Source organism: Phodopus roborovskii, unplaced genomic scaffold (genome assembly GCF_943737965.1).
Source record: "Phodopus roborovskii unplaced genomic scaffold, PHOROB, whole genome shotgun sequence".
Classification (NCBI taxonomy): Eukaryota; Metazoa; Chordata; class Mammalia; order Rodentia; family Cricetidae; genus Phodopus; species Phodopus roborovskii.
In genome coordinates this window covers 17,904,380-17,920,160 of record NW_026126563.1, presented here as the reverse complement: position 1 = coordinate 17,920,160, position 15,781 = coordinate 17,904,380, and the positions used below count along the sequence as shown (strand labels likewise).

Here is a 15,781-nt window from a genome sequence, read left to right as displayed (position 1 = left end):
AGTGGTCAAGTAAGAACCAAGATGACTACAGGAGTTATAGGAGAATCCGCTATTAATGTAGTTTTGTTATTGGTCGCACAGGCAAACTGCATTCTGAGCGTTTATGTCTAGACTATAGATTTGAGATGCTCTTGCTCTTTTATTACCACACCCTCTGAGCCACTGCTGCACGAATGGATACATTTGTGTATAGATACACAAATAGATGACAGTTACTTATGTGAAGAAATGTACATATAACTTTGTGGCTTTGACACACCAGGATTTTTTATTTATTTATTTATTTATTTATTTATTTATTTATTTATTATATATAACCAAGTCCATTTAAATGAAAACAAACATTTATAGACAATATTTGGGAATTTGGGCGTCGTTCTTTCCAAACTACTTCCTGCTGGTAAGGGGCACTGTCATGCGAGATTCTAAGAAGATGCAGAAATCCTGGCTGTAGTCTGTAAGGCTGTTTTGTCCAGTTGTTTTGAATGTAGGATCACCTGGTACTCTGTTTCAGGTGACACACCAGGATTTTTAGGACATAAATTACTTAAGAAAAGATGATTGCTGGGAGATGCCATTATGTATATATGTTTCTCATACTGGTTAATGAATAAAGCACTGTTGGCCAATAGGAAAGCAAGATAGATGGGACTAGGAGACAAGGAGGAAAGAGGAGGTAGAAAGGAGGAGTCAAGATGGAGAGTTTGGAGAGAATAGAACTGCCAGCTGCCTGTCCCTGGTAAGACCATGTGGAAATACATAGAAATGGGTTAATACTTAAGACAGAGATAGCCGATAAGAAATTAGTAACAGCCCAACAGCATTGTATCAAATACAGAGTCTCTGTGTGTTATTTCGGGCTGGCGCGGCTGCGGGACAAGACCGGGCGTCAGGTGGAAAAACCGTACTCCTTACAGATGGACATGAATTTTAGCATGAAACAAAATATAATCTCAAATGATGGTGTTCTCCCCAGAAGTCAAATCATAGAAGCTTCTTATTGAAGTGTGTAATAGTTGAAGAGGCTCATAACTGGTCAAAGTACAAAGAATAAACAACTATGAGATCTCAGCTGTAAGTAGGACATTTACATCAGCACCTATGCTCAGGAAGGTTCAAGTAAGGGAGAGCAGGCAGAATGCTAAGTACCAAAGCAAGAGGTTGTTTAAGGTGCTGAGTAATAGACATGATGTGAAGGCTACACACAGGAACTCATAGAATATGTGGTAATCTTCATAGAACATATACAACATAAAGACAGTTAAATTTCTTAGATGGAAGGAGACAGATCTTGAAAGGCACTAATCCCAGTTGAGGATTTGGCATTTGATGCTTTTTATGGAATGAAAAATACATTTCACATGGTAGATTCCCTTAGTAGCCTATACATTCCCTACTGGATAACTCCACACACATGCTTCAATAGGCAGCATTAATTGGACTCAGAGACTTATTAGTATATTTTCAAAAAGGTCTGAAGTTTGGAAAAAGAAATGTTGGTGAGACAGGGCCAGACTGGGGTGGTGCACGTCTCTAATCCCAGTACTTGGGAGGCAGAGGCAGTTAGAACTCTATGAGTTCAAGACCAGCCTGATCTATAAGAGCCAGTTCCAGGACAGGCTCCAAGGCCACAGAGAAACCCTGTCTTGAATCACCAAAAAAAAAAAAAAAAAAAAAAAAAAAAAAGAGTTTAGGGGAAGATATTGGGGTTTAATATGATCAAGATAAATTATATATTTGTATGAAATTTTCAAAGACTAGGAAAAATGATGAATCCCATCATCATTGATCTCCTTATCCCAACCCTGAGATGTTTTTCTGTGTGAGAATTTGTGTCAATGTGCATGACCACACCTAAAATAATCCGACTTCAGATACTGCACTTTCTTTGTTTTCCAAAACAGCCAGGCTGGCTGTCCAATGTGTGATGATTATTGACTTGACTACCTCTGGATTTAACTAAAACCACAAATAGTTGGGCAAACATGTGGGGCATTTATGTTTATTTTGAAGTAAGAAGATCCACTTCTACTTAGGATCTTTGAAGTAGGAAGACACAAATTTAATTCAGATCCTTTGAGCAGGGGTGGGAAACACACCTTTATTCTGGGTATTGAGGCAGTGAAACACAACTTTAATCTGTGCTGTACCTTCTGCTAGGAGCCTGTATAAGGACATGGAAGAAGGAAGCTTTTATCCTTTTCCTGATTGCTCTTGCCTTGCTGGTAAGTCCATTCTTCAACTGGCGTGAGATCCTATGGCTTAGGAATTCCAGCATCTACTGATAAGCTTCATGGACTGAGCAACTTTTTGATTCTTGGATTTTTCCATTCATAGGCAGACATTGTTGAACCATAGCCTATAAATAATTCTAATAAATCGCATACACACACACACACACACACACACACACACACACGTGTGTGTGTGTATTCATGTATATGTGTATGTGTTGTCTTAGTTATGGGTTCAATTTCTATTAGAGAAACAATGATCAGAGCAACTCTTATAAATGAAAACAATTAATCAGGGTGGTTTATAGTTTCATAATTTAGTTCATTATTTTCATGATGGGACATGGCAGCATGTAGGCAGACATGATGCTGGAGAATGAGCTGAAAGTTGTACATCTTGACACACAGCCAACAGGAAGTGAACTGTGACACTGGGCATAGCTTGAACATATGTGACCTCAAAGCCCAACCCCCAATGACACGCTTCCTCGAACAAGGTCACACCTACTTCAAAAGTTTCCTAAAAGTGACACTCTTTTTTTTGGGGGGGTGGTTCTTTCAAATTCATATATATGAGAGAGAGAGACAGAAAGAGAGAGAGAGATGAATTTGGTAAATTCTGTAGTTCTGTTACTCTGGGGAATGATGACTAATACACAAGATCAGTAGGTCTTGGGGTCAGTCATGTCAGAAAATATGATGACCTTTTCCTGTGTGTTTGTCCAGACCCTTGATTACTCTATTTATTGATGTCACTCATGGCACTTAACAAATATCATTTAACAGAATTTCTCTGGCCCTTATATTTAAAGTTGCTGCTCTGTAAATTTTTCTCTAATTTAATTTTACATGTATTTGTATTCCTTGAATTTCTCTTTCCCTACATTAGGATATTACTGAGTCCCATTGCATGACAAGCAACCCATCTGTGTTGTACACTCACCACCCATGGTCATGATTTGCTTCTACATAACTTTAATATATGGATGAAAATGCATGGTAAGAAATGGAATTATGTGTTCATTTCAGCAGCACATAAACTAAATTGGAATGACATAGAGAAGATTAGCATGTCTCCTGGCCAAAGATGACTCACAAGTTGTGAACAATTGGAATTATGAAAGTCCTACTCTGCTAGACATAGTATACTACTTTACCCCCCAAAGTCACACATCATAAAAAATACCTGTCAAATAGAGCTCAGTTTTGGGGAATTAGTCTAAGTATGCCATCCATTATTTTATAGGCTAATGGAGGAAATAACAGAAAAAAAACCTGAAGCATAAACATTTGCAGGCTCTTCAAACAGCCAATTAAAATTGGTTTGCTCTCTTTAAGTTCCCATTCCTCTTTGTTTTACAACACAAGAAAAGAAGGAAATGAAAATAAAGTGGAGATCCAAGGAAATGAGGGAAAAGGAGGAATCAAAAAATATATTTTAATTAGTTCACAATGTAAATACAGTCAAGACCTACATAGAGTGAGCCTGGTACAGCATGTAAATTTAGTATCACTGCCATGACCTCTATTGCTTTATAGATAAGGTACCAAAAAGTCTCCTTCAATAAAATTTTCACTTTAAATAGCAAGAGAAACTTTAATCTCAATCTTATTCACTTTTCAAAATAATTTCAGTTGTGCATAAATCTCACTAATGACATAGATATAAATATTACTAAAATTTATTTGAGGCAATGATGTTTCTTTCAGAGGGAAAGAGATATTTATACATATAAATACACATACATACTCATGCACAAATATATCATATGCATGCCTACACACACATATATATGTATAAACTTACACATGCACATACATATATAGTTTTGCTATAATATACAGTTTTTAAGCAGGTTTAAATTCAGATTTATACTTTTTTATAAACAGACTGTCCTACAAATTCTATCTTTTGCAACGTCATTGAAATGAGATATAATCAATGTACTATAAGTTCAATATTTTTTAAATATGCAATTTTGTCAGTATGGATGTACAGATAAATCATAAACCATTTCCAGAAAGAAAATAAGAATTTCTATTATCCTCCAAAGTGTGTCTATAACAATTTTTATCCAATTCTAGATAACTATTAATCTGCTTTATACAACCTGTTTTCTTCTAAAGAAATTTATATAAAAGGGCTAAGATATGTGTTCCTCTGTGTAGTATTTATTTTTTTTTGTATCATGATAAGACATACAAAGATAGGAAAAGCACAGTTTCATTTTTAAAGAACAAAATTAATTTATAGGCACTATTTATGAGAGCCCAGACATGAGCATCACAAGGAAAGACTTCAAAAGCATAGTGTTAAATTTGCACAAGACACATGAACAGAGAAACAAAGACTGGAAGACTGGGTGTGGTGTTCCAGGCTGTAATCTTAGGAGTTATGAAGCTGAGACAAACTGCACCACACATTTGAGGCCAGCCTTTGCTATACAGTGAGATCTTCCTGAAATAAAGAGTAAAATACAATAAAGAGAGAAAAAGAACCAAACAAAATGGTATAGACATAATATGAAGAGAGAAGATAGTTCAAATTAAGAATTAAGTTGCAGCTATAATACTAAGACGTACAATTACAGTCATACAAACTCAAAACTAAGACTGGAGCAAGTAGAGAAAATGTTCAGCAGTTTGAAAGAAAATTAATATTATGAGTCTAATCTATTAGAAAAATGGAAGGAAGCAATTTAATAGCAATTTAATATTTCCTGGAGAACATATAACATGCCATTGGGTCTACCTACATATACATTGTGGGTGTCCTAGGAGGAGAAGAGAAAAAGAAAGTAGTAGAAAGAAATATTTTAAAAAATAAAGGCTGAATACTTCCTACATTTGATAAACGTACATATGCATACACATTCACACACATACACATACACTTGTATACACACAAACATTAACACTAACATATCCAAGAATTTACTTCAAAAATCTCAATCAGCTTCAGGATCAACTAAAGAGTACACACATCTGAAGCACATTGTTGTATAATACAAAGTCTTAAAAAGCATGAAAAAATAGTTTGACCAAAGGGAGACTACCAGCTTTTCATCATAATCAGTGGAGAACAAAAGACAGCTGAATAGCATAGTTCACAGTATAAATGCTGGAAAAAAAAAAAAAGAAAAGAAAAAACTATCCACCAGGAAGCCTGTGGCACCAGAAAACAGATTCAGAAATGAGGGCACAGTAAGAAATTACCAAATTTAAAAGGCTGTGGTAGTTAATTCACCCAGATCCTCTTAAAAATAAAGAAAAATTATAAATATAATTTTAGTGAATTTTTATATTCTCTAAAGAGAGAATTTTTATATGTCAAAGGATGTGTTTGAGGAAGTGAAAAGATAGTTTCAGAATTGGAAAAATGTAGCTGCAAATCACATGCCATGTCTGTTGTCCATCATCTATTATATCTAGTATCTAACTCTTATGATTCAACAAGAAAATAAAATATACTACACAATCCAGCAAACGTCCAAATCAGATATTTATTTAAAACAAATATGAAAATGGCCATTAAACCTATGAAAGGTTCTGGAGATTGTTAGATATATGGGTGTACCAATAAGTCTCAAATAGATAACATGCATACCATGAGAACATGCATATATATCAAAATATCCAGAAATTACAAGCCTGGTGATATTGTGGGACATCCAGAGACTGGAAATATATATATATATACTGTAACTCAATGTCATAGAGAAGGCTTTGGTATTTTCTAAAAAAGCTGAAATATTTCAACCGTATATCTCAGTCACTGTACTTACTACTTGGAATTTAACTATGTTGTTGGTAGTAGATACTCCAACAAAAGTGTTGAATGTCAATATTCAGTGCAACATTATCTGCAGCAGACAAAATGCAGAGACAATATGAAGTATTTATTAGTAGAGTAGATATCTAAAGTATAATATATGAATAAACAATTAAAGGAATGGAATTGGGTATATGTTGAAATAAAGTGAACAGTCAATCACTAAGTTGTTTAAAGTATGCTATATATAATATAAAGGATATTGTATTCCATGCATATGAAACTTAAACAGTACACAAAAATTAAAAGACTATAGTTAACTGAGGTGACAGTTACTTGAAATTCTTATTTAACAGTGTCAAAGTTTCTATTTGGAATGGGAAAGATTTTAGTTCTCAATAGTGGTAATGGCTACAGAATGATCATATAATTAACACTGAGCTGAACATGTTACAAGCTTAAATAAGTAAGTTTGCTGTATTTGATCATTAAGTATAAATGAAAGCCAGTCTCTTAAAATCAGTATTTTATAAACATAGTCACTACTCTTAGTAATTACTTTATTCAAGATCAAAAGAACATCTTAACCAAAATGTTGAAACTGAACCATTTAGATATCATCCAGCTAAGGAGGGGCTTGGTTCCTGATACAGCCATTACAGTTTAAAATGTTTGTAAGTTTAAATGCACTTACTTCTTCTAACCAGCAAACACAAGAGTCCAATAAGCCAGGACTTTGTAAAGAGTCAGGGTCCTCTTATCCCTCTGTGTCTAGCAGGGAGCTACTCAACTACTTGTACTGTTTGAGGATTCTATGAAATCCTTAAGACTTGGAACCTTGCTGAAGGAAGTACATCACTGGGGAATGCTTTTGAGATTTTATAGCCTCAACCAACTTCTAGTTTTCTTTTTGTGTTTCCTGTTTTAGATGTGGTTAACCATGTTCTACTCAGGCTACATAACATACTGTTATGCCTTCCTTGTCATTATAGACTCTTGGACTGTAAGCCAAATAAACTGTTTCTTCTAAAGGTTATTTTGGCCACGATGGTTATCATGGCAAAATAAAGGAGCTGATAAAGATATGGATAGTTGTATCTATATTATCATCTAAATAGACAGAAAGAAATGTGAATGTATTTTCTCACTTGACCACAAGTAGCTGAGAATTTAATCAACACGTAAGATGGTGTCTGAGTAGTTCAATGAAAAAATGCAAACTGCCTAAAACTAGGTTGATTATAATTTCCTGTATCTATCCATAGTCATTGTTGGGCATAGATGTTTCTAATTTTCTCCTTTAACCCTTGAGTTGTTTATTTCAGAAAGTGAGAATAAACAGATTGTAACAGGAAGCAGATATGTCTATCTTTTAATTTTTGAAAAGTCAGCAACTAAGTCAGTGTCACAGTCTCATTGGGGTCTTGAAACATTTGATTCACTTCAACTAACGTTAACACTGAATCTTCTGATTAGAAAAGTCATTTCTGTAAATATTGAAGTAGACACAATCTTTGTTCTCTAAATTACTCCCCAAATAGGCACAGTGTGCCTCTGACCTCCACTGACACCTGTGTAAGTTTCAGTACTTACATGCATGCACCCCTTTCTGAGTAATGGGTAAATGACTTTTCATAGCAAGCTCTGCACTAATTGGATAAATGTAACATATTATAAACAGATGCTTCAACTGTACTCTGCATTTCTCTAAATTGATACTAAACATTCCATCACTTTAACCAGACAGAATTGATTTCCATTTCAGACTAACAATCACTTTTGAAAAGATAACAAGATCAGCGTTTTTTGTATCAATAGTGTTCAATAAACATTTTAATAAAATGGTATGTTTACTAAGATGGCAATAGGAGTGAAATCTGCAGCTTCTCCTAAAGTATGTATAATAGTCACTATGCATAGGCAGTTACTTATTTTTGATTGGTTTGTTTCACGTTGATTTCCTAAGTTGTAGTTAGAAACAGTAATCTGAAATGTTACATTCCCAGAACAAATTTCCTAACTCAGCTTGTTCTCCAAACCTGTGATATATCAACTGCATGATGTTAAGAGAAAGTCACATTTATCAACTAAAATTTCTATGTAAAATAAAATGCATTCATTGTATGTGATGCATATCTACAATCTTAGGTCAGGACTAAAGATGCACCATTATTGGTGTATTATAAAGTTTTCACATAGACCTTTCCTTTAAACAAAAGATTTATGTTGTCTTTTCCTATAATTAAATGAAAATATCAACATGAATCACATTTGTTTCTAGTAGTCATAGATTCTTGTTAAAGTTGTATTTACTCTATATTTAATTTATTTTACTTTGTGTTTGTCATGTTTTGCCTGTATGTATGTATACTCTGTGTTCAGTCAGAAGGATTTCTTAGAACTGGAGTTTGTATCACATCATTATATTTTATTTCTTTTTATAATTTGGGAGGATTTGTTTGAGGTATGTTCTTTGACAGTGTCGTGGAGTCCAGGTTGTTTCTAAACTGTCTAAAGATGACATTGAAATCTTGATTTTCCTGACTTTATCTCCCAAGTATTCAGAGTAGTTTTGTGCACTGTGCCTGGCTTCATGTTGTTATATTTTCTATTATATCTATTAAAGATGGTTTAGAAACGGGTAAGTAATACATTCAGTGAATGTCTTAATATGTCATAGTCAATGAAAGAAAAAAATTAGTAGTAATGTTCAACACTTTATCTTACGATAAAACCTTGAAAGTGTGAAATAATAGGAGAAAATTAAATAATCTATGACATTCTGAAACTCACATTCATGAGTTTGAATAAGACATATTCAAAACATTCTCAAGTTATTGCCCTGTGACAGACCACCTAAGAGTTGTCAATTTTGGATGCTTCCAGTTATAGAAAAAGACAGTGTTCACGATTATGCCAAAGAAACATGATTTGCCCAAATGGGAAATAAAGTTTTTAAATATACAAGTTTATTTTTGAATGGAAACAGTCATGAGATAAATAAGAATGAAAATATTTAGATGACTTAACTGACTGTGGCAATTAACCATGTTCCCCCATTGTTTTGTATATTTGATTGTTTTGTTTAAAATCTAAACAAGATAAACAGATTTTTATAAAATCTGCAATGTTTTATTATTCAAATAAATGTTCTACAAGAGATGTTAAAGGGTTTCATTTTTCAAGTTACTGTCATTTTCTATATGAAAACTTTATTGCACTTTTCCTCATGAATCATTACTGCTTTCTGTTTCCCAACTGCTTGGTATAAGAAAGGGCTGGCCATTGTAGATGCTGTGATTTAAAAAATGTTGTACCAATTGCAGTGGCTGCCTCCCTCCCTCCCATGAGCCAAGGATTTTCTGATAGTCCCTTACACTAGCTACAGACTATGACACAATCTTGTTATGATCAAAGCCTTGATTGCTGATTGCAGAACACAGAAGAACACATTATAAAAGCTTATGGTTGACAGGACTTTATTTTCTCACACCATCATTTATAAACCATTTCAACAGCAGCTTGGGTCTCTGATGGTAAAACTATGCTTAGCAATTAGTGGTGAAGGTATGGATTTTAAAAGGCTTTTCAATTATGCTCTGAAAGGTCCTCACACAATGGGCATTCATTACGTAGGGTAAAATCCACATATTCTACCTATTTTTGTGTTATAACTCCAAAATTCTACTTTTGGGTTCACTCACAAAGACTGACAGCTGGGAATTTGCCAGATTTAAGACATGCAGAGTAATGTGTTTGTAAAGGGAAACCCAATTTCATATGGAAATTGCCTTTTTTTAAAAAAAATTGCTTTGAGTGGATTAATGAGCCAACTTCAAAAAAAGTTCTTTAGGTTTGATTCCTGCTTATCTAAAGTACATCCAAGGGCATCTGTAGCTCTTTGAACTAGCAAAAAACAGTAAAAGGCCCAAAGGATTGGAGACCTCAGAAGTCATCCAAAAGCATCCTAGGCAATCAAGTGACTAGAAAAGATAGGAGTCTCAACCCTGAACAGCTTGTTCTCTATCCATGAGCAGAAATAGTTAACTATGTACAGTTTTGCAAGTAAAGCCAGTTGCACTGTAGATTGCCAGTGTCAGAGATTCCCAGACACATGAAAGAGGCTTGCATGTAGTACTGTGTGTGTGTGTGCTCTCACGCGCGTGTCTGGGTCTGTGTCTGTGAGTCTGGGTCTGTGTGTGTCTGTGTATGTGTGCCTCTGTCTATATGTGGATCTGTTAATCCTCAGGTATGCTGGAAGGACAACTGGGTTAGCTTTATAAATATGAATTATTTTTTATATCAGTTATTTTCTACAGTGGTGTTTTCGCTGTGCTATTTGGAAGAAAAAGAAAGCAAGTGTTCTGAGCAAGTGGACATGTGAAAAGCTGAGGAAGCAGCTCAGTAGTCAAGTGCTTACTTTGAAAGCATGTTTGAGCTCCAGAATCCACATTAAAAAGTCAGGCATGATGGGATGTCCATTTAACTCCTGCTTTAACAAGCCTAAGAGGGGCAAATCTTGGGGCTAGCTAGCCAGCCACCTGATCCAACTAGCTAGCTTCAAGCCAATGAGATATCTTACATCTGAAAAATAAGGCGCACAGTGCCTGGGAAAGAATATCTCAGGTTTTTAAATGCATATACACACTTTTGTGCCTATACACTCATAAACTCCACTCACACATACACAGAAAAACTCAAACACATGAAGGTAGATATAGAAAATGGATTTTCAGTGTTGCCAATACAATGATCTTACATCTCCTAAATTGGTTAATGGCTGTGCACTTGGTTGCAAAGACACATGCAGTACTTAGTAAGCATCCTTCAGAAGGAAAATTTAAAAATGGCAGGACTCAGGCTTCCATACCAAATACTTCTTCATCTTTGAGGGGTATCCACTATAGAATCTAATGCCTTCATCTGGGAATAGACTCCTAAAACTTAAGCTGAATAATCCCCACTTTTTCTTTACACAGAAGACCAGATAGCACTCAAAGATAATGTCATCTCCACTCCGCTACCTGCTTCCAGGATGAGGTACCCTCCCTACACACACACACACACACACACACACACACACACACACACACACACACACACACACCAAAAGAATTTTTCCAGGCCAAGAGAATTTCAGTGTTTTATTACTTTATATTGGTTGTGTAAGACCAGACTTTGTTACCATTTCAGGAGACAAAACTTGTCTTTTGTAGGAATCAGTTTGAAGTTCTGCAGGGTTTCTTCACAGATTCACTGATGACTGTTCACACAAGTGGAAATCTGTCAGCTTACACTATGATTAGAAGGAAATTGTTTCTCTGCTTTTATTTTCTATTAACATAATTTTGATAATAAGCTATTCAGCTGGGTAAATATCATATGGAAAAGAAACGCATCATTATTGCTTTCCAAATAAAATAACAAATCTTGTATGGGTTCTGCCTGCCTTTTCTTTCTACTATTTTGGAATATCTATATGTATACCACTCACTCTCCTCTCACTCATGCCTTGAAGCAACATATATTTTGAATACATATAAGTGGAAGGAAATGTCATAAAATTGATTATTTCCATGCTTCTCAGGAGAACTTTGCTGACCTCCTACAACCTTGGTTTCAGAACATTGGGATATGACTGCTGCTTCTGAAATGAATAGTTTGGATGGAAAATGGACTCTGTCTCCTGGGAGACTTAACTTCTCCATCCTTTGCTGAAGAAAGCTTCTAGAATAAACACAAGTTCACTGTGGCACCAGACACAAGCACACTTTCACATTCCCATGAAAAGAACTTCCCTTTCACCTTTCTCTTTTGAAGGAAGTGAAACTTGACTTCATGGGTTCTGTCTTTCACTCACAAGCTGTCCCAGCCCCCTCTACTCCCAGACCCATATTCTTACCTGAAGAATGAGTTGGCAGACCATGGGTCAGCAGCTGTTGGCACTAGTTTCTGGTCCTGAGAAAGACACAGTGATCTATGTGACTTCTATAAGTCACTAGAACTTTCTTATACCAGTTTTCTCATTCACCAACTGGACATAATGTCTTAGCCTGATCTCTTCTCATGGCCATTTAAGAAAACTAATTTTTAAATTATTTTGAAATGTAATATAAACATTCCATTATATAATCATAGAAGTAACATGTATAGATATAACCTAAAATCTCATTAATAAGGTAAAGAATTGAGAAGGCATTAAATTTATTCTATTGACACTATTTTTTGATCGACCATTTTCCTATTGTTGTTATTGTTGCTTTATTTATTTATTTATCTATTTATTTATTTTGAGACAGGATCTCACCGTGAAACATTGATTCTATGAACCAGTTAACTCTGCTTATAAATTATTAATGTGGTAATGTTATACGTTTCTCATGCTTATATAAGCTCATAAAATATACAATAAAAGTCTGCCCAGTTTTTTAAGTTAAAAACAATATATCAGAAATTCTTTAGAAAATGAAAGCATTACTCCTTATCATTTAAAATCACTACCTTTCTAATTAAAGAAAATGGCATGCTTAGAACATGAAAATAACACAAATATAGAAAATTGCAAACATATAATCATTTTATTTTTTGAGTTGCTTAGCAGCTGTGTTGATCTTGCCTATTATAGGCCATCCCTATTTAAAAAAAAAAAAAAACTACATGACTCTTCTGTTTGAACTTTGTCCTCCTTAAATTCCACTTATTCCTTTAAGGAGATAAACATGAACTGTAAACTAACTAGTCAGATTAAGTTGATTCTAGCAAAACCTCATGTAGATTAATTGCATGTTGATGATGACAAGGGTATGCTGTAGAGGTTGGGATTCACTTAAAACCAATGTGTAGAAAATAAATCTCCAAAACTGATGATATAGTTAAAGAAGGAGAGTTTAAAACTAAAGAATTCCTAATTGATGTGTTTTGTCCACGTCTCTAACAAAATTTTATGACCTACCTTGAGTTTATCCTCCAAGTAAAAATGAGTCTTTCTCCTGCTCATCTGTTTTCTAGTATATGTCAAATTGAGATCTAAAACCGAAACAAAACAAAACAAAAACAGTTTGCTTTTTGGCAGGTGCTGTGTTGGAAGGTACTCAGTCACCATGGCGGGAGCATGGACCTGAAGCAGAATGACAGTGAAGGTGACGTCCAATGACAAGTCACAGCAAAAGTTACTTCCTCAGACACAGGGAAGGCAAGAAAAACTGGATTAAATTAAACAAGAGCAGCAAAGCAATAATAACTCAAAACTGAAGAACTGGATCAATTTTGTGTTGGATTTTACAACTACTACTTTACCTTCAAACACAAGCACCAAACCAAATGCAACAAAGATTTCCATATATCTTAAACTGCATTTGATTCTGAGAAGCCCAAGATAGTGATTCCTTCTAACAATCATAATAGTATATACATTCTTCTTTTCTCCAAGATACGATTCTTGGAGGTTAATTCTTGAAGATACTCAAGACAGTTAATATTACTTTCTAGTTAAGCACAGTAGACAGTTACATCACTTCTACAGTCATTGGAAATGTGACACAAATCAAGGGTCTGCAGTTCACTAAACAAAATGCCATTCATAAAAACAATGTGGATATGGGTTTAATCTCACATCTTTTATATAATCTAATCTTTTCAAAAATAATTCTCCTTTACATATTCTTACAGGTATCTTTAAAGTTTCTGAAAACTGATGCTTACAGATGCTGGAGTTATAGAAGGGACACTGGAACCACATTCTAGAAGGTTCATCAACGCTGTGGGACTGCTACCTAGGGAGACATATAGCAATTATTCCCTTCGTTACCAATGATTTAGAAAGCATGGAAGAAGTTGCTGTATACTTACTCCCTTGATTACCTGGAGGGTATTAGAAAATGTAGTACCTGATAGATTATTTAGGTAAGGAGGGGCAAAATGGTATTTTGTTTAGTGAAGTACAGATGCCACACTTTAGAACTTTTGCACTTTCTGTGTCTCTTTTGAAATAACCTGAATGTACGCTGTATTTCTGGGAAAGTCTTAATGGAACCATTTCTGATCTGTGAGCACCACAGAAACTTTATTGAGATGGTTTATCATCTGGACTCTAATGAGAATAAGCACTGTAAGTCATCCTATCATGTATGAGCAATGCCCAACCATTAGTGATCCCCAAAGCCTAAAATTTCAAAGCTCAGAACCCCTCACATTCTTGGTGTTTTATCAGCCATCAATATGTACTAGGAACCTGGATATATTCACCTAAAACTAAGGCTGAATCAAGGATTGAAAAATTACAGTTCAAGTCCCAGTTTGGCCTGTTTTGTGTTTTGCATTCTGGGAGCAATTTACATTCATTTATAAGTTGTCTGACTGAATACACAGAAAAGAGTGATGGGATCAGTTTGTGAACCTTAAAGTAATTGTCATTTACAGACAATGTTTCACTAATGTTCCAGAAAGACTATCAGAGAAAACAGAGTATACCAGAGAATAAGAAGAACTGAGCATGTTACAAGCATAGGCAAGCCTCCCAAGAGGGTGGCTCACAAACCTACCAGTAAATTCTCCTTAGTGCCTAAGTACTAGATTGACATAAATAACACCATTGTCACATGTATATTATTCTGAGAAGGACTCGCTAAGACAATCCTTTACTTCAACTTTCACATTGTATCATATCCTGATCATTTAATTTAGAAACTACTAGTATATGTTGGTCTTATAACTATAGAAATGACAGGGCATAGATCATATGAGACATTGGAAATGAGCACATTATAACACTCCCATTATAACATACAGGGAGTTGTGTAGATCAGCACAGGAGAAAAAGTTATGATTGGGACAGAGAACTGATCATACAGAATGCACAAACTTGCCTGAAAATTGTAGAATAAATAGTAATTATTCAAGTGGATGAAGTGATGGGTGATTCCAGGAGAATAAAGAAGATATGGAAAACTTTGACTATAGTTTGGGGAAGACAAATGGTAAGAGAGAGGGGCAATTGATGCTAGAGAACTGCAGTAAAATCAAATGTTTTACTTATATGTGATGTGTTGAGAGGGGTTTGGAATATTCTTGTTTTCAAATAAAGGTGATACAATTCTATCTATATTTCATAAAAATAATCGCATGCCCTGTATTAAAATGAATAACAAAAATACATTTGAAAACAAGGAAAGAAAACAAGATAATTTTTGAACAAGAAAAGGAAAAAACAATTGGTGGATGGGCAGAAAAATGATCATAGGTATGAAAGTTGGCATAGTCAAAACTAGAACAACCCAGTACTTAGTGTGGAAACAGAGGGGTGCAGGAGAAATCTATCTTACATGACTTAAGAAATAACATAGAGTTAGAATGGATATATGTCCAGATTGCTTATTTACAGAATGAGTCCTTAGGGAACTGAGATACTAATTATGTGAATTTTGATGAAACACATAGTGAAGAAAGCATAAAGGAGAGAGAGAGAGAGAGAGAGAGAGAGAGAGAGAGAGAGAGAGAGAGAGAGAGACTGAGAACAAACTGAGAATGGTACTAAAACAAGTTTAGACCAAGTCAGATGTCAATATCAGCCAAAACACAAGAAGAAAGACCAAATATCCTCTCAATTTTGTCTAGCAGAATTTAGGTTACCTAAAAATATGTTTCTTGCTGTGATGGGAAAACTGGAGAAGGCAAACATTAACAGCAAGCCTTTGATATGTGATCTTTTTGATGTCAAACTATCAATAGTAGCATATTTTTTGAAATTTTTACTTAAAAGTTCTTAGAAGATAGAAAA

The 15,781-nt window shown here is 34.8% G+C and overlaps 1 non-coding gene across 1 annotated transcript; it reads left to right on the top strand.

The window, feature by feature from the left end:
• The first annotated feature begins 3,250 nt into the window (after positions 1-3,250).
• Positions 3,251-3,355, top strand: LOC127235078 (U6 spliceosomal RNA). The gene has a single exon (XR_007835670.1). It is a non-coding gene; the product is annotated as a U6 spliceosomal RNA (small nuclear RNA).
• Positions 3,356-15,781: the final 12,426 nt, after the last annotated feature.